The sequence below is a fragment of the Heliangelus exortis genome, chromosome 16, assembly GCF_036169615.1.
Source record: "Heliangelus exortis chromosome 16, bHelExo1.hap1, whole genome shotgun sequence".
Classification (NCBI taxonomy): Eukaryota; Metazoa; Chordata; class Aves; order Apodiformes; family Trochilidae; genus Heliangelus; species Heliangelus exortis.
Genome location: NC_092437.1, coordinates 12,950,924 through 12,974,586, shown reverse-complemented (window position 1 = coordinate 12,974,586; position 23,663 = coordinate 12,950,924). Strand labels below are relative to the sequence as shown.

General features: G+C 42.9%; 1 protein-coding gene across 1 annotated transcript in view; it reads left to right on the top strand.

Annotated features, from left to right (window-relative positions):
• Positions 1-23,663, top strand: part of PTPRT (protein tyrosine phosphatase receptor type T) — a 439,233-nt gene that overhangs the window by 289,694 nt on the left and 125,876 nt on the right. The gene's annotated exons all lie outside the window — the stretch shown is intronic.

The window sequence follows — 23,663 nt, the reverse complement described above, 5'->3', positions numbered from 1 at the left end:
CTTCTGTTAAGCTTTATACCACAATACTGCAGCTAATTCTTCTCTGTTTTCAAAACAGTCATAACACTCCCTGCCAGGCCATGAAGTTTGATCTTAGTGTTGTTCTTGAGTGCTTGAATGTTACATTTAATCCAGTTCAATCGCTTTCCCCACATCCAAGCAAAATGTACAGCAGGCCACAGATGATCACTGACCATGTCATGTGGGATGAAAAAAAAATTAAAGGTGATTGCAGGGAAGTTTCTTGTTCAAGTAATGAAATATTATTGCTGTCTTGTGCTTCTGGTGAGACTGCATCCATAAGGTCATGTACATCCACGTCTGAGGAAAAGAAATCTAAAAGGAGGACTGCTTCAGGTCACGTGGAATGAGAGGCAATCCAACAAGAGAAGTTAGAGGCACTTTTATGAAAGAGCAGTAAGTGGTGCCCTGGTGCTGACTGAGCATGTTTTAGTTTATAGGTTCAGCACTTACCACAGTGAGGTTAGAAAAAGCAGAAAATAAATGCTTTTATGGTGATGTAAAAGTCATCAGTGTGAACCCAGTCTCGTAAAGAGGGGCAGGAATCACTTTTTTGCTTTCTCTTTTCTGCTGAGATTTTGGAAAGCTGAGTTTGGAAAGGGCATGGGTGGAAGAAGCAACTTTGCCACTGCCAATGAGGTTCTGCTGCTTTCCTGTTCCCATCCATCTTCTCAGTTTGGAACAGCCTGGCTTACAACATCCCACTCCTAAATCTCCTTGCTGCTGCTGCTTCTCTTTAACACAGTGGTGGTCAACTGGAAAAAAAATCATGCAAGTTTAACATCAATGAGCTCTTGCACTACAGCATAAATAAAAGGTCTTTCTCCTGAATGTTACTGAAGGTTTAGGTCATCTCTCCAACTGGCTCACAAAGGGTAGCTTGGATTTGATTGAGCAAGATTATAAAGGAATAGAAGTTCTTCTTGCTAATTTTGTGTCATCTCAGCCTTGTGATAATCCTTGACTAAAATAAGGAGTCATTTTTTATTGGTCACTGTTGAGACACTTGAGAACATCTGTGCAGGTTGCATGCCACCTGTCTGTACTAGAACTAGAACCTAAGCTTGGCAATTTCAGAGTTTTTGTAGCTGTACTGCAGGCTATCTTGTGGCTGTGTAAGGAATTCTGCAATAAAGCTGTCTGTATATTCAGGGAATTGATCTGAATAGAACAAGTTGCAATTTCATTACTTTCCTGGCAACATGGGTGACCTATAATGAAACACATTTAAAATAATCCAAGTCAAATGATGCAAAAATAACTCCTTTTAATTTTTAAAGAGGCCGTTTCCTACTAAAATGTTGCCTTGGGCTCAGCTCTATGAAAGGACTTCAGAAATCTGAGCAGCTTTTCTGGCTGAGCAGCTGCATAGAGATACTTTAATGCCTCCAGATGCATCATGACAGTGCCTTTGCCCCTCAGGTCATATCATTGCTTGTGTCTCAGTGGAGGCACAAATAAATTTTTCTTTTCTGATAATGACTCTGTGCATATTTGGCAGCTCAAACAAAAGAGAAGTCAAGGTGAATTCAGACTCTTCTGCCTTTTCCTCCTTATGCCCTCATCTCCAAAAGGATGAGACTCCAAGTGTTAAAAACACCAGGAAAACAAGAGGACCTTAAGGTTGTAATGAATGGAAATATTTTCCTTTCCCTCTGTTCTGACATGGGAAACTTCATGCAGAAACTTCCCATTCTTCATGACACTCTGAGACAAGTTCATCAGCTGGAGATAAAAATACAGATGAGCAGTTCCACCTAAGCCAGAGAGATGTCCAAAAGTGTTCTCAGGGTAGTTTTCAGGCTGTTAAGAAGAAGAAAATACCAGCACCTGTTCCAAGTTGCGGCAGAATCCTGGGTTTTAAATTCCTTGGTAAATAAATTAAAAGTTTTTGCACAGAAACATCCTGCTACCTGCAGTGGAAGTTTGATCTTCCTAAAAATCCCAACAAACTTCCAGTATTGTCAGGGTAGGTGCATGTTTGTATTGCTTGCTCAAACTCTGGGCTACTGTAGAGACTTAAACCTGTACCTTGGTCCCTACTGGTCTTATTTTAAGATAATCTTAATAATTTAAGAATCTTATTTAAGATTTCCTGCCATGTGTCTAGGACCAAAGTAATTCCTCAGTGGTAATGATCTTCAAAGTCTTATTCTAGACAAGGTTCAGCCATTTTTTCAGTATCATCATGGCTTTATACTGCTTTAACAAACTTCAGCTGACCTATTGGTTAAAGAGTTAAAAAAAGTGGTTCAGTCCCTGATGGGTTTGCAGTTCTTGCCCACGGCCTTCAGTACTGACCCAGGCAGAAGCAGAAGGCTTTAAAGACAACAGAAGAAAAAAGTTCAAGAGGTGAACTTGTGCTCTGGCACCTGATGGAACCAACAGGCTCAGGGATGTGCTAGATTTGGTGCTACTGAGAAACTGTATTTTTTTCCCTGTCATTAGGGAGAAACAAACCCAAGAGCCTACCAAGGTAAATCAAACAAAAATTCCCTGGAAAATACAGATCCATAAATATCACATCATGAATTAGAGGTGTCAAATCCTGCATTACAACTGGAAGTAGCTGGATTCACACGTGGGTCTTGTGCCAGTGGCAGTCTCTCAAACTCCCATGTGCACAAACCCTCCTAAACACATAAGAAACCCCTCCTCTTCCCCCTAAGTAATAGTTCCCTGTTTACCATCAAGAGCTGATTCATTTTATCTGGATGTTGCATTTTCTCTTTAGTTGTGTTAAAAAAATTCATTGTAAACTTCTAGGAGGCTTCCAAATAATCACACTGTCTATTCAACTTACATTCCACTTGCTTTTCCTTGGGACAGATTTTCTTCTTGGATCCCTAATCATTCTTGCAGTTCCCTGCCAGGCAGATTTCCCTATCACACAAATTGCCATTGCAGATTTCACACACTCTGCTCATGTGCCAACTGGGCTGAAATTCAGCAGCGCAACCTTCAGCAAGTCATTTGGCAGCCAGAATCACTAATTTTATAATGACTGAATTCTTCTGCAGAGCCTAAACAAAATGGAAGGACCTCAAGGAACCTTTCTGACTTAGGCAAGTCTCTTCTGATTGATATTTATCCTTCCAAAGGCTGTTGTAGCCTTTTAATAAAGGCAGCAGTAGCCCCGCATTTAAAACTGGGTTAAACCCCTCCCGTGTTCAGCTGGAGATTGAATTGTTTCACTGAGTAGAGCCACAGCTGGATTTTGAAACAAAGGAACCTTCTAGCTCCGTAGATCAGTCTGTAATTGCTGTCTGTTTCTAGGGAGCAGAAACCTCTTGTTCAGGGGAACTTGGAAAGCTCTGGGAATTGCACGTCAGTTCATCAGTATGCTGAGAGGATTATGGTGTGAGCTGGGAGGAACCCAGAGACTGTGGAGTTCATTCTGGTGCTGGGAGGGGAGCAGAGCAAAGCAGTTGGTAACAGGAGTGTTCACTGAGTTGGTAGGAGCCTGGTGGTCTGTCTGGTCAAATAATCCATCAGGGAGACATGATGGGTGATGGGTTGTTCAGCACTGAACAGTGTCCCCAAGGAGATGGTTGAGAATCCATCCCTCAGTGTGCTTAAAAATTGTCTGGATGTGGTGCTTGGGGAGATGGAACAGCGTGGCCAGCAGGTCCAGGGAAGGGATTCTGCCCCTGTGCTCAGCCCTGGGGAGGCCACAGCTTGAGTCCTGTGTCCAGTTCTGGGCCCCTCAGCTCAGGAAGGAGATTGAGGTGCTGGAGCAGGTCCAAAGGAGGCAACTGGGCTGGTGGAGGGACTCGAGCACAGATCCTATGAGGAGAGGCTGAGGGAGCTGGGGGTGTTGAGGCTGGAGAAGAGGAGGCTCAGGGGAGACCTCATCACTCTCTCCAACTCCCTGAAAGGAGGTTGGAGCCAGGGGGGGGTTGGTCTCTTTTCCCAGGCAACTCTCAGCAAGACAAGAAGGGCACAAGAGGTCTCAAGTTGTGCCAGGGGAGGTTTAGGTTGGACATGAGAGATGGTGATCAGACATTGGAATGGGCTGCCCAGGGAAGGGGTGGATTCTCCATCCCTGGAGATATTTCAAAAGAGCCTGGATGTGGCACTCAATGCCATGGGCTGGGAACCACGGGGGGAGTGGATGATCTCTGATGATCTCTGATGATCTCTGAGGTCCCTTCCAACCCAGCCAATTCTATGATTCTATGATTCTATGGTTTTGTGATGGGTCATCAGGAATAGGGTAGTAAGGTTAGGACAGGGTTGGACTGGATGATCTTGAAGGTCTTTTCCAGCCTGAGCAATTCTATGATTCTATGCTGCAAGTGCACCCTGCATAAGAGAGCAAGCTGAGGAGTCCTGCTGTAGCCAAGTCCCCAGGTGGCTTCAAGGTGTGTAGGTGCTTACATGAGACAAGTAGGTCAGAAACACAGCTAAAGAGCAGTGATGGATTTTGCTGGTGCAGTGATTTGGGTAGAATGCTCCACAGAGAGGTTTTTGCATGTGACATTCATGAAAGAGGCATTATTGAAGCTGTCTCTTGGACTGAGCTGTGAGTGGCAGAATCTAATAATATTGTAATAAGTCCCATGTCCCCTTCAGTCTCCTGGCAGACTTAAAGCACCAGGACTTGTTGAATTTTTTCTTACCAGTCCTGAAAAACTGCTATGCTTTAAAATCCTTAATAATAAAATGCTGCCTATTGTGCTTATTCCCCGTGGGAGTTCAGCTTTAAAGCCTTTGTGTACTAAGACATGCAACAAAGATTAGGTTTTTAACTTTTTTTTTTTTTTATCCTAAGTGTCTGTAAAGTCAAACCACCATCAAACAGAAGAAAGACCCATGCTGTCATTGAACTGCAGGGGCAAGCAATCTAATTTAAGGTCATGGACCAGCTTTGGCACTTAAATTCTCCTGCTTTTAGATGATATGAGGTTGTCTCAAGCTTTTCCTCTATAATCCAAATTACAGTGCCCCAGACACATGTGTGAACCCAGCCATTTTGTGCAAACTGACATTTAATTTTGAAAATGTAAACAAGTAAAACACTTATATCTGCATTTCATATCTGAGCTTAGAGGTGCACTCAGGAACTGATGTTAGCTTTTGATTTTTTCAGTGTTTTTTGAGTGTAAACTATTTCTCAGAATTGTCAGTTCTTAGACTATTTCACCCTTAAAGAGAAAAAGAAGTAAAAACTGCTGGTGTTCCTCTCTAAAACACTTGTCACAATACTTGTGGGAAGGCATTTTTATAAGATATTACAGTCCTAGAAGCATTTAAAGGGTGGCTAAAGTGTATACAGCTCCTTGGCTGGAAAAACTGTCTCTCAGCCTGTTGAAGTCCTTTCAATGGGCCCTGCCTAAAGGCCAGGTTTAACCAGCAAGCTGTCTTTTAAGCATTGTAAGGTGTAGTCTGCTAATCCTTATGTTCTCTTCTTTACCATCATGAAGTCCCTTGTGGGTTGCACATGGGTCTTGGGAAAAATAAAGATGCATTTTCAGCTTCTAACTATCCATTTTTTGCAGTCGCTGTTTCTGAAATGCTGAAAATCTCTATTTAGATGCAAGGAATAATGTTGGAAGGGACTTTCAGACACAATTTCAGCATTTTAATGGGATGCTTGGAGCCTAGCTCCTCTAACCCCATTGGATCTGAGTTTAAATTGCACTTCAGAGGTTACAGATCCTCTCAGTTGCCATGCAAAATTTCTGCCTGCCCTTCATCATCTCTCCAGTGGCCAATATGCCATTTTCTTCTTGATCACTTAACTCACTCACTCTCTGCAGGAGAAATTGTTACGTGGAAGCAGCCTCTTTAGGGGGTCATGCATAAGGTCAGTATTTGTGGGATGCACTGCTTGCATTTACAAGAGGGTGGAAACAAATTTCTTCCACTTTTTATCACTGAAAGGGCATATTCATTATAACACAAAGGATGATTATGTGGTGTGATAGCTAACCACAGGATGGATATACTCACAGTTCTATTCATAGCCTGATAAAAGGTGTTTTAAAAAAAAAAAAAAAAAAAAGGTTTCCTTGAAAAGCTGAAAGAGTTGGGAACTCAACTTCATTTAGGAATTTGTTTGTTTATTTAAAAGCTTTTCTTTTTTTGGTTGAGAAGAGTGTGAAATGGCTCCCACAAGAAGAAAAGCAACAACCACGAAATCTTGCAGCCAATTTATATAAAGCTCTACAGTTGAAACAGTAGAAAGATGACAATTCTGAGAAAATTGCCTTCAGTGAGAAGTGGCTTTGAATGTTCCCCTGAAAATCAATCCTGTTACAGCTTCTCAATTGCATTCTCTGGATGCCCAGTCCTCCTGGGACAAAGCTTTCTCACTTAAGCTCACTAAGTGTGTGCTGAAGGAAGTCCCTGCCCCACACCACTGGCTGCTGTATTTAGCTAAACATTAAGAGAACATTAAGGAGACACTGTTAAGAGCTCAAAACCCAGGAAAAGATCAATTAAAGATTGTATATTAGGGGGTAGCTTTACCACTCTTCTGTAGGGGCATTTGATAATGCAGTCTTGGTGCAACTGGATATTGCTCTCATCTGCAGCACTAATGTTGTTTTCCTTTGACACTGGATTTATTCAGTGTCTTGTACTGCAGTATATTCTTTGTCCAGAGTCCATGAAAGTCAATTACATGAATAAAAAGTGCTTTACTGCAGCTGCACTATGCTGAATTAGGATGCTTTAATAGTCTAAACTAACAAGGAAGCTGTGTGGCCATGTATAATCTGTTTAAGTTTGAAACTGTCAGCTCTGAAGCAGGCTGCTCCATCCTCTCAGTTATGGGTAAGGAGAGCTGTGTACATCTGCACAGCTAAATTAATTCTGCAGTTAATGGCTTTTTGTGCAGAACTGCACTGGAAGAGGGCTGGGCTGGCAGAAGAGGAATTGTTTATGACAGGGTTTCTTACTGTAGTATTTACTGAGCACTTGGTGGCCAGGTTGGTGAGATGCTGCATGTGCTCTTGGTCAGGATTCAGGCCAGATTTTGGCAACTGAATAATGCTGAATGCACTGATGTGTTACCTTTTCTTGGCAGCTGAGAAGGGTGATAAATCTGAGCACAGCTCCATTTGGTAGCAGGCTGGGGATGCCTCGTCAGCCACAACCCCTCTTGTTCTGTTTCTGGGATAGGGCAGAGTTTAGTGAGGGCTTCTCAGGGAAATCTGAGGTGCACAACAAGGTCGCAAGGAAATCTCTTTTCTTTCAGCCAGCAGAATCCCACAGAGAGCTTTGTTTCCTCCTCCATGCTGCTTGTATGAAGTAATAGAGTTTCTAAGCTCTATGTAATCCCTAAAATTGTGGTGTGTGCTTAAGTGACCCTTCTGCCATACCCAGGGCATTTAAGGTGTTTTCTCCAATCCTTCAAGGAAAACCTCATTTACCTGTGGAGTCATACAGAAGGTAACAGATGCAGCAGCTCTTCAGGTGAAACAGGGTGGCTTTCTTTCCCCTAGCACTTTTGGAACCATAAAATGCCAATGGCAGAACTGAAATTGGTTGGACCTGGTTTGATTTAAAGTCGATGGGAGGAATCAGACCCTGCTCTGTCTCTCTACTACATCCAAGGGCAATGGTTGGTGGCTTCAGGCTCCTTCCATCTCAGGAGGGCTGGGGACACCAGGGGCTGCCTGGCTGGTGACTCAGGTGCTACAGGGTTAAAAAGAACCTGCCTGGATCTTTGTTGCTGGTGTTTCTCTCTGCCCTGTCCCAGTTAGTTGAACACAGCCAAAAACTCAGGAAATGTGATTTCCTGATTAGGGCTACTTTTCTGAATAAACACCTTGAAGAGCTTTTGAACAAAGTTTTTCAAATCATAGAGGTTTCTTAATTGTGTGCTTCTCACTCACTGTTATTTGCAAGATTTACTGAGCTTGGAAGCATTTGTTAATGATGAGAAAGTGAGAGAGTTTTTTGAGAAACTCAGATGTCAGGGTTTTTTAAATGTATGACAACCTCCAGGTGAATAGCATACTTGTGTTATAAATAGTCTGAATCAACTGTTTAAAAAATTTGCTTATCAAGCTTGTGAGAAATAAAAGCATAATATGGTCCCTTGAGCATAACAATTTCTTTGATTACCTTTTTATTGTTCTTTTGAAGCCAATAGACTTGCAGCAATATAAATCCAATGCAAATGAGAAAAGATATTTTGCTTCAACATTTTTTTTTAAAGGAAGTATTTTAGTGTGCATGTTAAGCTCTTCCAAAGCCAAACAAAATGATAAGAACTGAAAACTCATTCTTCCCTGGAAAAAAGGTCAAATTTTAAAAATCCTTTTGTAGATATGTGAACATCTTGCCTTTCTGCCTTAACTTTCTTCTCTAGAAAAAATACAACATTGGTCTGTTCTTTCTTCTTTCAAACATGCTGTTTCTCTGTATTGCTCACTCAGGAAAACAATTGATTCTTAATTCCATTTCTTCCATCTAATCTTTCCAAGTGCAAGTGTATCCATGCAGTTCTATGATATAGACAAAGCTTTTTAACAATTCCATATTCAGATCTTACAATATCTTGCTTAGCAAAATGTAGTAGTTAACTAAGTTGAAAGAAAATTACAGATATGTGTCTGTACTTCCCTTCTAGATGGTTATTTCTCTTTCATCTGAAGTATCGAGTCCATCATCAGCAAGTTTGCAGATGACACTAAGCTGGGGGGAAGTGTGGATCAGCTGGAAGGCAGGAGGGCTCTGCAGAGGGACCTGGAGAGACTGGAGAGTTGGGCTGATCCCAACGGGATGAGGTTCAACAAGGCCAAGTGCCGGGTCCTGCACTTTGGCCACAACAACCCCATGGGGAGCTCCAGGCTGGGCACAGAGTGGCAGAAAGGGACCTGGGAGTCTGGATTGCCAGGAAGCTGAACAGGAGCCAGCAGTGTGCCCAGGTGGCCAAGAAGGCCAATGGCATCCTGGGCTGGCTCAGGAACAGCGTGGCCAGCAGGTCCAGGGAAGGGATTCTGCCCCTGTGCTCAGCCCTGGGGAGGCCACAGCTTGAGTCCTGTGTCCAGTTCTGGGCCCCTCAGCTCAGGAAGGAGATTGAGGTGCTGGAGCAGGTCCAGAGAAGAGCAAGGAGGCTGGGAAGGGATCCAGCACAAGTCCTGTGAGGAAGGGCTGAGGGAGCTGGGGGTGTTGAGGCTGGAGAAGAGGAGGCTCAGGGGAGACCTCATCACTCTCTCCAACTCCCTGAAAGGAGGTTGGAGCCAGGGGGGGGTTGGGCTCTTTTCCCAGGCAACTCTCAGCAAGAAAAGAGGGCACAAGAGGTCTCAAGTTGTGCCAGGGGAGGTTTAGGTTGGACATTAGAAAGAATTTCTTGATGGAGAGGGTGATCAGGCATTGGAATGGGCTGCCCAGGGAAGGGGTGGATTCTCCATCCCTGGAGATATTTCAAAAGAGCCTGGATGTGGCACTCAGTGCCATGGGCTGGGAACCACGGGGGGAGTGGATCAAGGGTTGGACTTGATGAGCTCTGAGGTCCCTTCCAACCCAGCCAATTCTATGATTCTATGATTGCTTAATTTAGCAAAAAGGATTGAAAAATTCAGAAGTGGTGGCTTATTCCTCTTAATTGGTGCAACTGAGGAACAGTTTGAGAGAGGAAAAGCCAGTCAAGGTGACTTGCTCATCGCCTTCAAAAGTTGGAATGTCAGAATTATGTCTCCCTTTGGGAAATTAATCTTTAGGAAATTAATCTCACTGCTGCCCTTTGTGCTTTTGTACTAGACCCAGTTTTTACCTAGGATCCTGCCATGCAGTTGACAGGCTGGGTTTGGGTTTAGTTTCCTGTGTTGTGCTGTCCTTACCAATCTCTTTCACTATAAATCCTTTTTCCCTCCATGTTTTTTGTTGCTTTTTTTCAAACCTGGTTTCTATTCTCCCTGCTGTCCAGGTGGGATTGCTGACAGCAGGGATGGGGCAGCTTTCAGAAGGATGCTGGCAGCTGCTAGGTTTTAGCTTGGGGAGAACAACTTACTCTTCCCTTTGCTTCTCATTCAGCCACTTCTGTCTGAAATTGTGAAAATCTACTTAGTGGGAGGCAGGCACTTGTCTTGCTATATAGGCACAAGTTAGTTTAAAAGTGACTAAAAATATCTGATCTTATGATTTTGAGCTATAACAATAGCTAGGCCTGATATTTTATCTACAAATGTGGCAAAACCCAGTTCAGAGGGATGTGGGGTTTGCTTCTGTTCCTTTATGGTGTACAGCAAAGAGAGCAGCTGGCTGTGATGCTCTTGGTACCCTGTTGTGTTGATTTGGGGTTTGTTCATGTGTTCATTGTGTTGATTTGGGGTAGCATGGCAGAGCAGCTCTGAGGTATATTAAGCTGTGCTTTCAGCAGCAAGAACTAACCCAGGAACAAGAATGGAGATTGAATAACTGCCTCAGTGCTGCCATCCTATCAAAGCAGGTCCTACAGTTGTCATTTTCTGCTATTAAACTGAACAATGAGGCTCTCCAATAAAATCATAGAAAATAACAGCTCATTAAAAGCTCTCTTTAATATATAGCATGCTAATTAATGTCAGTGGGGTGCAAGCATGAATGGCAGAATAGACTATAATGTTTAGAAAGTAGGTAAAATAAAAGAAGATATTTTATCATTAATGACCTTTTAGTAAACTTAATGGAATCCTTAATGGCCTGCATACATTACTGAGGATCTCCCAATTGCTTCCTTACACACTCCATTCTTCCTCCCTTTCTCACAGATATTTGGTTTTATTTATAGAAAACAAAAAGCAATAAAGTCCCAAGGAAAAATGAACAGGAGTCTGAGCAAGGAGAGGTGATGAGACTTCTCAGCCCTCCTATCTCTGCTCCTGGTCAAGAGAAATATTTGGTTTAGGACCATGTTATATTCTGTCTTGTTTGTGTGTACATGTGTTGCCTGCATTTGTGTTCAGGTTTAATTTACTCCGTGTTTATGTGACTCACAGTAAATAGGCTGGGGAGCAAATGGGCCTCTTTTATTCACAGGGTCTCTCTAGGTTAACTTCCACATTCATTCCTGAAGCTGTTCTGTGCCTTTTTGTACTGTTACCACCCATGCTGGGCTTGTGCTGAGACTAAATTAAAGGGTTTTGTTCTTCAGGGCTTTTAGTCTTTCACATCTTGCCAGCCTTAAATATAACTTGCAAAAATGCTGTTTAACTCTCCCGTAACCTTCTCCTCAAAGCAGTAGTACAAGAATGGGAAAAATGAAAAGCCTTTGCTTTTTCCCATTTCCTGGATGAAATTTAGTGGTCTGGGGTGGGATATAAGTAGCAATAATTGCCTGGCTTCAACTGAGGGTTAAGACAGAAAGTGCACCCAGTTGTCTGCTCATAAAATATATTCTTTAGTTCTGGAGTAAAACGCTGGAGAGGGATTGTTCACTAACCTGGTCACTAACTCTTTCCTGTTCATTAGGAGATAACTTCCTTCAAATTATTCCTTTTGTGTAACACTTGGTGCAATTAACTTTAGTCTTTTGCCACAAAGGTCTGAAACTTCCTGATAAGATTGAAACTGATGTCCATCCCAGCTGCAATCCAAAGTCACCTGCAGTAGTAATTGTTCCTAAGAAGCACAGGCAGTTGGTGAGCCAGAGGAAAAAAAAGCCAATGGCTTGCTGTGTAATCATGTTCCAATCAGCTTTATAGAACCATGAAATTGATTGTCCCCCTGACGTACTGTACACTTCAGAGGAGATACTGTGCTAGGCAAGTTAATTCCTTTCTTGGCTCCAAGCACACAAAGGAAGAGAGTGTTTTGCTTCCCCTTCCATCCTTCCAAACCTAGGAGGAAGGGAGCACAAATCACCTTGAAATCAGAATTTGAGAGCTCAGCAGCAGCAGCCAGCCCTGTTTTATTTTCCTAATGATCCCACAAAAGGATGATGGCTTAGGAGAAAGATGCCAGGCTGCTGGCTGCATACAAGGGGCTTGGAATAGAAGCCCAGCACGGCAAGGTATACAACAGCCCGGAATGGCAAGCCAGGCAGGAGGAAAGCCGAAAAACAGTAAGAAGAATGAGGCTCGAAGGGCGCAGCGAGTTGGCGCGCGGAATTCAAACCTCAGGAATGCTGAAGCGGAGCTCTGAGTGCGCATCAAGTCAGTGCAGTCCTGAAACGGAGCCCCCAGGGACACGTGATAGTGCGGTCCTGAAACGGAGCCCCCAGGGACACGTGATAGTGCGGTCCTGAAACGGAGCCCCCAGGGACACGCGACAGTGCGGTCCTGAAACGGAGTCTCCCAGGGACACGCGATGCGGTCCTGAAACGGAGTCTCCCAGGGACACGCGATGCGGTCCTGAAACGGAGCCTCCCAGGGACACGCGAAGCGGTCCTGAAACGGAGCCTCCCAGGGACACGCGAAGCGGTCCTGAAACGGAGCCTCCCAGGGACACGCGAAGCGGTCCTGAAACGGAGCCTCCCAGGGACACGCGACAGCGCGGTCCTGAAACGGAGCCCCCAGGGACACGCGATGCGGTCCTGAAACGGAGCCCCCAGGGACACGCGATAGTGCGGTCCTGAAACGGAGCCTCCCAGGGACACGCGATGCGGTCCTGAAACGGAGCCTCCCAGGGACACGTGATGCAGTCCTGAAACGGAGTCTCCCAGGGACACGAGACAGTGCGGTCCTGAAACGGAGCCTCCCAGGGACACGCGACGCGGTCCTGAAACGGAGCCCTAGGGACACGCGACAGTGCGGTCCTGAAACGGAGCCTCCCAGGGACACATGACGCGGTCCTGAAACGGAGCCCCCAGGGACACGCGATGCGGTCCTGAAACGGAGCCCTAGGGACACGCGATGCGGTCCTGAAACGGAGCCCTAGGGACACGCGATAGTGCAGTCCTGAAACGGAGCCCCCAGGGACACGCGATGCGGTCCTGAAACGGAGCCCTAGGGACACGCGGTAAGACTGGTGCGCTGAATGCTCGGAGAAGCCTCTGCATGGCCAGGCATCCCGAGGTGGCGAGTACCAGCAAAAGCTGAGCTGGTGTTCTGAGACCTCATCTTCTACTGACAACAGAGGCTGAAAAGGTGAAAAAAGCCGGTAGGAGCCCGAATTTTCCCTCCACATTTCAATCAAAGGCTAAGAAAATTGTAAAATATAAGAATAATTGTAAAATTGTAAATTATTGAAAAAAAAAAAATGAAGAAAATTGTAAAATTAAGGAAACGAAAGGCCGCAATATAAGAATAATTGTAGAAAATTGTGAAATGAAGGAAATGAAAGGCCGTAATATAAGAATAATTATAAATTAATTGTAAATTATTGTATTATTGTGAATTAATTGTAAATTATTGAAAAAAAAAAATGAAGTTTATTTTTCAACAAACAACAAAAAGGGGGGAAATGTAGTGAGAACCACAAATTACCAGGTGTCGCCGATAATGAACTGGGAGCTTAGGCCCAGCTGTGCCCAATAATTAGGGCCTGCCCCAGCCAGAAATGGGCAGGGCTGAAGGGCAAAATAAAAGGCATCTCCCAGAAGCAGAGAGGAGATGCCTAGAGATGCCTGGGGAGAGAGATGGTGAGAGAGCTCCGGAGAAGAACCGTGTCCCCGAGAGAAGGGTTCGCTGCAACACAAGGGAGCTTGGATGAATGACAAAAGCAGTGGTGGTGATGACCAGGTAATCAAAAACTTGTAGGAACCACAAAAGTCTGACCAAAAAGAGAGCTGAGTGAGTGTCTTGTTAATGTGATGTCCTCTTTGATATTGGAGTCAGCTTCTTTCTTCTTCTGGAGCTGAAAAAACAGAGAAGAAATGGTCTTGAGGCAATGAAGAATATTCCTCTTTGGATACCTGAATAGAATGTCTGGCCTTGTCTTTGTAGAATTTAATTTGTGTTTCAGACTCTCACTTTTTTGTTCTCTCAATATAGGTGAAAGTCCATTCAAAATGAATCCAAAATCAATCCACCCTTGAAAATTCTAGGAGCTTCTTTTTAACCTGACTCTTGTCCCTGGAAGATTTAACACCTCCAGCATTTTTGTATGGCAGGGGAGTTGAAACTAGGTGATCTTTAAGGTCCTTTCCAACCCAAACCAGTCTGTGACACTTTAGCTATCCCAGGGCAATAGGTTTGCAATCTCCAACTCTTCCTGTAGCAGAGCACTATGGCACAGTGAAGGGTTTTTTAAATTTGTTTTGTTTTCTTTTGGACAGACTACAAGGGGCTTGTGGCTGCAGAATGATGGGGAGTTTGTTTATTGGAGAAGAGAAATAAGAACACAAGTTATGCACACAGAGCTCCTGCATATTATTATCTAGGATATTTTTCATTTTCCTTTTTCCACTGAGCCAAGAGCTTTTTTTAAGCTGTTTAACTGTGACAGTGTAAAACTTGTGTAGAATTTAGAGGAAAACAAAATAATGCATATACAGCATTATTAACTTGCTATTTTCTTTTTTAGGACACAGGCAAATTAGAAATTATTCAGGTTATCCAGGCAAAAGTTACATCCTCACCTAGCTGTCATCTTTCTAAAGGATGAAATCTGTGAACTCATCCCTGCTGCTGCTCAGCAAACACTGATGCTTGGTAGATGTAACTCAGTCCTTTTCCTGGATACTGTAATCTCTCTCATGATAGTTTATAAAATCTACCTTATAGTGCTCCACTTTCCAGACACATTCTCTTTTCTTTCCAAACTTCTCAGTGCAGCAGACCAGATTTCCAGCTAAATAAAGCCCTGGCTCCTGCTTTGGGAGGAGTGCCAGCAGGAGACAAGTCTGGTGCTCAACTGCCACTGAAGTTCGAACAACCTTGGCTTGGGCAGGAGTAATGAGACACAGCCCTGGGCTATAAATTACATTGACTTGGGAAGGACGGGAATTCATTCTGCTTTGCCTGAGGCAAAGGTCTGCTGTGCTGTCAGCTGAGTTTCTGAGAGGCTCAGTTCCCTCTGTCATGGTAATCAAGTACCCAGAAAGCTGCCTCTGAAGGAGGTTTGAAGAAGTCCCTTGTTACCTGCTGCTAGTTTAACTTGTGTAATCTCAGCAGCAGCAGCAGAGGGACATCTATTTCTAGCTGCTTTGCTGACAGATTTAAATAAAGACTGCAGACTTTGTGGACCTTGGAACAGCCTTTCTGGACCATGAGCTATTTCCTGCAGCTACAGTGATTTGTTAATAGTTGTCATGTGAAGAAAAGGTATTGATGAGCTCTGGTTCTGTGTGCTGCATGGAGATCTTGGTGCTTTCCTTTGTTACTCTGGGCTCCTCAGTGCTATGAGAAGGAAAATTACACCCAAGTGCTTGACATTTCTAATAGGGGAGGCATGGTAATAATACCTCTTTTTTTCCCCCAACAAATCTGAGATAAAGAGGAAGCCCTACTGAAGGTTTCCTGCCTGGCCAGACTCAAGATGTGTGGTTTAGCCACTGCTTTTTCTTGTCATTGCATAAGTGTTTTAGCAGCTTTGCTCCTAAAGAGCTCCACGCACATCTTAGTGACCAAATAATTTGCTGGGATTTTACACAGTGCTGTCTAAACACAGGAGCTGTGAAAATAATCCTTAATGATATGCTGGGGGCACAACCTGCTTGTAGAAGCCTGGGATTAATCAATGAAAAAATGAGATAAAAACTCAACCAATGGTTCTTCTGTGCTGATGATGATTCCAATTGTGCTGAAGCTGAACATGCACCTGTATTAGTTTGCAGTTCCACATAGGATTTTCAGTTTTGTCCCAAATTAGATAAGCATAGAGCTAAAATACTCTGCCTGTTGTTGCTGAGCTCAGCAGTTCCCTTAAATATGACAGGATTTTTTTTTTTTTTTTGGTGAGAAATCCTTCTTCTTGGAGGATATTTATGGTACAGAGCAGGACAGCAGTGGGTTTACACTCTTGCCAGTCTGTGTGTAGGTGGTTAAGAGAATGTGTTTAGTTTTTGCTGACCTGTGTTACTTGGCTGTTTGCAGGTTGACTCCTGGAAAAGAGGAGCTGAATTGCCATCCAGTCAGGAGATTTCACAAGTCTATTACAGGTTTTTTCTGAACATCCATGCTATTTCAGTGTAGAGGAGAAAACTAACAGACACTCCTGACCAGAGGTATTAATGTACTGTGCTGATCTCTTTAGGAAACCTTGCTGCATGTCTGTACAGCAAGCTGCTGGGATGCTGTCCCTGGGCACTCAGGTGTTTGTATCACTTGCAATGCATGTCTCTTACCTATCTCCCCAGATAAGCAAATTGAAAGAAAATAATTGCAAAAGCAATTAACAGCTTTAAATTAATCTTCATGCTCCATGTTATCTCCTGGGAGAGGAAGGTGGCATTTCAGAAGAGAGAGATGCATTTTATCTTCCATCTACTTACCTTCAGAAAAGGTGGAAGCTCCTGGTGATAATGTTTCTGGGGCTTGACAGTAAAGGAGGACAGGTATGAATGTATGGGAAGAACACTTTCCTCTTCTTCATTTTCTCTCTTAAGGAGATGAAGGATTTGGGCAGTGTACTCTGGTGTGGTCAGTACATCTTTTAGCAACATGTCAGTCTCTCAACTTACTGTTTACAAATATTTCTGCATATAAACTCCTGATTATAAATATTGCCAGCAGCTAAATACACTGCAATCTGGTGCAACCCATTCAGCTTTGTCTGCCCCTCAGAGAGCCATCATTTTGTTGGAGAAGGTGACAGAGCTCTTGTCTAAGGTGGCACTTGTTTTTCCTACTTCTTGCCATTGCAAGCAGATATGTCCCTGGATTTAAAAGTAGAGGAAGCCACACTGCCTTCTGCTCAGCAGCTTTTCCTTTTCACACTGAAGTCTCCAGAGAGAAATGTGATCAGTGAATTGGGACTCTTTTCAGATGTCATTGCAATCTTCTGCTCTTAGATGAAGCTTAGCAGCCCAGGAGTCAATGTCACACATTTGAGGAAGGGACAAGAGATGACCACCTAGGAGCTGATGCCTTCTTCTAAAGATCTGGAAACACAGTGGATGGTTGGATACAGTTTTGTAGCTCAAGACCCTGAATCTCTGTGCAGATGTCTGTGTGAAAACCTATTTAAATCTGACCTGAATCTGACTTCCTGAGACGTTTCTAGGTTCACCACCTTAGAACAGATACGCTGTAAGAAAAGTCTTGGCTATTGGGTTTTTGGGTCCATCTTCACCTGAGTTCTAAATAATTTTGATGATAGATTTCCCTAATAACAGTAGACTTGGAATCTGATTGTTTGTGTTGCTCGGCTATCAACTAAACCAGTCTTTTCTTCCCTTTTTTTCTGATTTGTAGCTGGAACCTCTCCTTGCAAATGTTACCATGTCTTTAGCTTCTTTGGGGTATTACGAGCACTGCAAAGGGAGAATCTGTGCAGGGAACCTTGTCTAGTACTCAAATGTCTCTAACAGAAGTGTTTCTAGCAGCCATGTCCTCAGTTCATTGATTTTTTTTTCAATATGATAGTAAAATAAAAGTAGTTGTGCTTGAGAGTAAAAAAAAGACTGAACAAAAGCCCACGAACCTGCCTCTATCTGAAACTAAGCAGGTCCTCAGTGCTTGAAGAGTGGGAAGAGTGCTCTCTGTGCAGATGAGTTTTGTGAGCAGCAGGTTATGCAGACATCAGAGACTAAAATAATGACTTTGTGTCAGAGTGTAGCTTGTGCTCTTATACCTACATTATGTCTCTTCCCACTCCGAGTACTCCTTGTACCCTGCTTCTACCCTGATAGCCATATCTGGAATGTAAATGCTTAGCTCTATCCTAATTATAGGAGCACTGTTTCTTATTTTGGGAGGTATCCTGAGGTTAGGATGACATGCTGAATGAATGCAAAGTGGTACTTTTTTTCTAAAGAGTTTCTAAAGGGTAATTCTGGCTTGTCTTGCTTCTGTTAATGTTGTTGGCATTTTGGGGTCAGGCTGTTTCCATGATGGATGTGTTTTCACATCTTGACTTGTACAATGCTGTCCTGAGCACGCAGTGATTAGATCTGTCTCACCATTCCCATTCTAATGGGAAGGAATATTCTGATTATTTGTATCTGCAGAATCCAAGTTATGAATAGGGCCTCTCTATGTGAGAGTCACTTAGCCCCTGTGCATCAGGTGGGCATCCTTTGAGAAGGTAGATGCTATTGTGAGAAATGTTTGTGTAAATTAATGGCTCTGGAGTGAGTAGAGCTGTCTTGTTCATGGACGTTTCAGCTTCATGTTGTCAGAAGTGAAAACTGAAGTTATTGGCCTTACCCAACCCCAGTGCTCTGCAACCACGTCCTCTGTTTCCCTGTGTCATCTGCTGATCAGATTGGGTTTGAGAGACTCAGTTCAAAGAAACAGGGTTGGAAAAAAGACTCATGGGTCAGCTTTGGCCTGCAAAGCCACCATGAGGGAGAAGACTTGGACCCAGTTTGGCATTTAAAGTGAATTCGTAAAGCTGGCACCTGGAGCAGTTGGGGTTTCTGCAAAATGACCACCACGCACAAACAGCCCCACTCCTTACATCAGCTGAACTTTTGGTTCAGTATTTTCTTGCCCAACTTCATGCATTTTTTTATTAAATTCAAGCCATTAAAAAGGAAAGCCTGCAACACATTTATAATTTTTAAAAATTGCTTAAAAATAGGATCATAATTAGATCAGCAGGAGGCAATATTTTACAAATTTATTGCACCATAAAAACTAACAGAAACTTGATGCAATAATCAAAGTGTCTGGGTCTGTTTTAAGTTATGCTAGTTTTCTCCAGAAATGCCCCATAAAATTTTATTTTATTTTTAGAGCTTTAATTAGCTAAGTATGTAAACTAAAATAAATTTGAGGTTTGGACACATTCAGAGAGGAAGAAAAGACAATATAAATGCTCATTCTAATCCTTATTTATTTGAAGCGTAATTATTTCCTTTGATCCTAAATCACCTTTTCTTCTTCTCAGTCAAACCATGAATTTTCTCACTGCTAACAGAACCTTGAGATTTTATTCCCAACACTTTGGCCTTGTCATTCAGCTTTATTAAACTGGCAGTTTGTTTGAACACTTCAGTTACTCATTAAATTTTACATTTTCTCTAGCTGTATTAATCACTGCTTTTTACGAACTGGGAATGTAAATGATCCCTTTGCCATCTACGCCGGGTGATAATTTGCCTTTCTAAGAGGCTTCTCAGTGTTTCATGCAGTTCTCCTGCTCGTGTAATAAGTGGCTTTTTTTTTTTTCCCCCTTCACTTGTAAGATTTAGATTGGATCCTGCTTTTTACTATTGTTTTCCACAGAGAATTCCCCCCAAAAGCCAGATTTTCACACATTCCTGTTACACACTTCTCTGGTATTAAACCACATCTATGCAAATGGAAAAATGCAAATTTTAGGAGTTGGTTCAGCTGAGCCACTCGGTGGCTTGGGGAAAGTAAATTGCTTTTATCAAATCCTTGGGTGTTCAGAACGTGTTCACATTAATGGAAACTTGTGAAAGGTTTGCTTGCTGAGAACCAGTAGCTTGCACGCCTGCCCAGCACGCTGCACACTCCTGGAGATTAAACCTCTGAGAAATGTTCTTGCACTCTGACAACAGTAACAGCAGCAAATCCAGCAGGTAAATCCAGTGCACTTTTCTGGTGGTGTTTTGCACTGTGTTCCTCACAACAAATTTTCTCATAATTGTGAATTCTTGGTAGTGAGGAGCTCCAGAAGAAATGGGTTTATTGCCTCAAAAGCCAGAGAGGGGAATGTAGTGTTCCAGTAGCTATCTCAGGGGTTTAGTGGTGGTAGAAGCACCCAGGAATCTTGCTCATTGCCACAGCTGAGGTGAAAAAGGGAAGAAATACTTGTCTTGCTCACCAGCATTATGTCCATCTGGTCCTACTTGCACTGGAGTCAAATCCTGGTGTTTGTAGCCCCTGGCCTTGTCCCTGTAGCTCTGGCTGTAGGGAACTTGTCACTTAAAAGGAGATGGACCATTTAGTTTAGGAAATGTTGGCGTGTTTTTGTGTGTCATTCTCTAAGACTGTTGTTATGTCTCTAGTTTGGGTTTGTTGTTGAGGATTCAAATCTTAAGTTAGGGAAACACCAAAATGAAAGTTTTGAGCTTCCCCGTGGAGTAATGGGCTTCCCTTGGCCGGTGGTTAGAAAACACCAATATTTCTGGGATTTGAGACCTCTGTATTTGAGACCTACACTCAAATGTGCTCTGTTCAGATTTCCTCTCTGTTCCCCAGAGCTGAGACCTGTAGAGCAAAGGCTCCTCAAATTTCCCATAAGGACAAAGGCAACTGATGAGGGGTCCTGGAACTCCCTGAACGATTTGGTCTCGTTGCTTGGGGGGCACAGGGTGATTAAGAATGACCAGAGTGCTTGTGATAGTTTAAAAGAGAGAAGAGGCTTCTCTTGAAGTGCCCAAGGACTGAGTTATCTCAGAGCAGTCTTGTGACCAATTGGTTTTGTCTTGCTGGGGGATCATAAGGTGAAGAAATGAGTGCCCAGCAGGCCTGGGGGCTGATTCCTCTGTGAGCAGAGGGAGTAGCACCCAGCAGCCTCTGTGTGTGTGTGTGTGTGTGTGTGTGTGTGTGTGTGTAAAATATATCAAAACACACTTAGACTGCTGTGTCTTTAGGCAACGTCTTTCATGCAAATCATGGTGCTTTTTTTCAATAAATTACCCTTAATTTGAATCAATAAAAAAATCTGCCTTTCCATTACTGTCTGATGACTCTCTCCAGCTCTCTAGTGAATTCATGAATCTGTCTCACTTTCAAGCCTCCAAATTATTTTAATAAGGAACAAGGAGAAGCAGTATAAACTCAGTTTTTTGCATGACTTTTCAGAACCAGGTGCCTGCACTCCAATTTTGCCACATTTTGATGCTCCCCTACTCACGTTTTATACTTAGGAGCCTAGGCTGAGCCACATTCAAATTTGTATTCTCATTATTGCTATTCAGAGTCTGAATGCTTGTTGGTAAAAGGCACAAATATTCCAGTAAGTCCAGGAACAGCTCAAAAGTCTATTTAAATTACATTTTGTACCAGCTTGAAATTCCAGTGTTAGGATCCTTTTCCCTTTTTTTTTTTTTTTTCTGGTTAAGTTTAGGCAGCAGCCACCTGAAGGTGTTTTCTTTACCCTTTACGTATGGCTAAACATAATGTTTCTATAATTCTCCTTTCAGACCTTTTGCCACCTTTCAGCTGACATGCTTGGTTTGGAGGACTCACATAAGTGGTCTGGAAAATCTTGAAATTGGGCTAGAAGAACCTGGCACAAAACAGTGTTCACGCTTTTGATAGGTCCAATAACAAACAATTATTTTTATGCTTTTTTGAGGCTGAACCACTCTAGGCTTTGGGGCTGAAACCATTAATCACTTGAGACTACCAGAAAATACAGGCCTACATTAATAAAGAGCTTTTGTGTTGAGGTTGCAGCAGCTGAAACTTGACCACAAACAGCCATACCTTGTTTGATGTTGTCATTTAGATGTTTGAAGCCTTTTTTTTGTGACTCCTACAGGAACATGTACATACTCTACCTATTTTTGAGTTATAGAAACCTCTGGACTACTTCCTTCCCCTGATTTTTTATTTTTTCCTGTGTGTGTGTGCAAACACAGCTATCCTGGCTGGCTTGTTTTTTGTAGTCAATTTTATAACAGCCTGCAGAGTGCCAAGCATCCAGAGAGAGAAATAAAACAAGATGTTAGGATTTGGAAAGTGTACTCTGGATGGATGGATGGAGGAGAGGGTGGAATTAGAGCAATCTGCTGTATGAATCACTGTGACTAAGCCTCTTTTACGTACTTGCCTGATGTTGCAAAAGGTTGGATTCAGAGCCTGAGGGGTTTCTTGCTCCCCTTGCCCTTCTGCAGTTATCTTGCAGCGTGGGAGGCATGGCTGAGGGTTGGAGTGTTTGGAAATATGGGACAGTGTGGGAGAGAGTGCTGAAAGAAAAGCTGTAAAGAGGGCGAAAATATTTTCATCTTCATCAGAGAAAATACTGTTTCTTGTTATCACAGACCTCTAATCTCCCTGTATAATTGAAACCTAATGAAGTACATTTTGAAAAGTGCCTGAGCCTTTCAAGTTTACTTTTATTCTAGGATTTCCAGCATGCCAAGTTTTAAGTCTCCATCTGTGGCAATTAACCTCATTTACCTCCTCACCATCAGAAGTGAAAACCCCCAGGTTTCCTCTGGTTGCTGCTGCTCTGCCACCCCCTCCAGCTCCCTGTCCAGACCTTGACACAGCAGTGGTGTTGGTGACATGGCTTTTCCTGGCACTATGTGACAGCATCAGCAAGAAGCCAAGTTGATTTCTTCCATTTCTTCCAAAACATTTCAGGTTTTGGGAGTAAGAAGGGGAGAGAGACAACTGCACCAAATAGGAGAGAGCTAAGGCACATTCCCACTGGTGCTCATGGAGACCAGGAAAGGTCCTTGCCAAGGTGGAGGGATCTAACAGGGGGAACCAAAGTGCTGAGGTTCAGTTTTTGTAGAGGTTTGGCTTATTTATTAAGCAGGGATGGAGCAAGTCAGACTCAGCTGAAAGCTTGGTGCTGATTTTACAGCTCATTAGTGAAAGGCAGAGAAGCAGCAGAGCTGGATTATCCTAAAGGTGGAATTGGAACAACAAATTGGACAATTTAAAATTTTTCTTGTGAGACTCTCTTAACTAGGATTCATTTCAATGCAACCTAAACCAATCCAAAGAATCTTTGGAGCATCAAGAGAAATTTGGTGATAAAACAGAAGGGTGGAGTGAAGACTGCTCAGAATATCACTGCTAGTGCCTAGAATAAAGAGAAGGAGATTGATCCAATCTAATGGGTTATCCAGTGATTGCAATTTCTGGGTGACTATATTCCTACAGATGAAGTAAAAGAAAAATCTAACAGACCATTAAAAAAGGGAACAAAAGTGTGGCCTTTTTTCACTTTTTTGGAACTCAAGAGCAGGCATATGTACTGGAGATCAGCAAATTCAGCAGAAGTTTTACAAAACATTTTAAAAATGCAATAGAAGTTGGGTTTGTGTGAACTGGAAGTTGATTACAGGACCATAGAAATAGAGGAGAGGTATCTAGAGCTCTTAACAGTTCACTTTTCATTCATGTGGTCTCCCCAGTGTGCCTTTAGAAAACTAAGTAATACAGAGGAGAAAAAAGCAACCCTTATAATGTAAAATATACTGTAGTGCACATAATATGGTTATTTCTGTGCTAGTCAGTGTTTGAGTGAATGCCCTTGTGTTCTCAAATTGAATAAAAACCAATGTAACATGGAGAGAAGGGTCTAAAGCTGGCTTTAGTTGGTCCTTTTTGCAAACAAAATGAATCAGCCCCTGCTTCAGGTGCCTTTACTGATGAATTTCCCAGACTTGCCTGGTTGGACACCCAGCCCTCTCTTTTGCTTAGCAGTTAGGTTTGAAGAAAGCAAGATTTCAGTGTCTGTGAAAAAAACCAGCTTTTGCATTCACTCTGCTCAAGTTTCTTCCTGCCACCATCCTCCTTGCAGAGCCAGGAATGGAGAATACACCAAGCTTCAGAGTATACCCAGGCTCTTGGGTTGGTACCTTGGGAATGGGTGAGTGAGAAAACAGCTCTCAGGAGAGCCAGGGTGATGTCTAGAGGAAAAAGAGAAGTATTGGGGCATTGTATGATGTATTTTCTGTTGATTATCTTGTGCTGATGGAGACACTCAAGGAACAGAAGAGTTCCTGC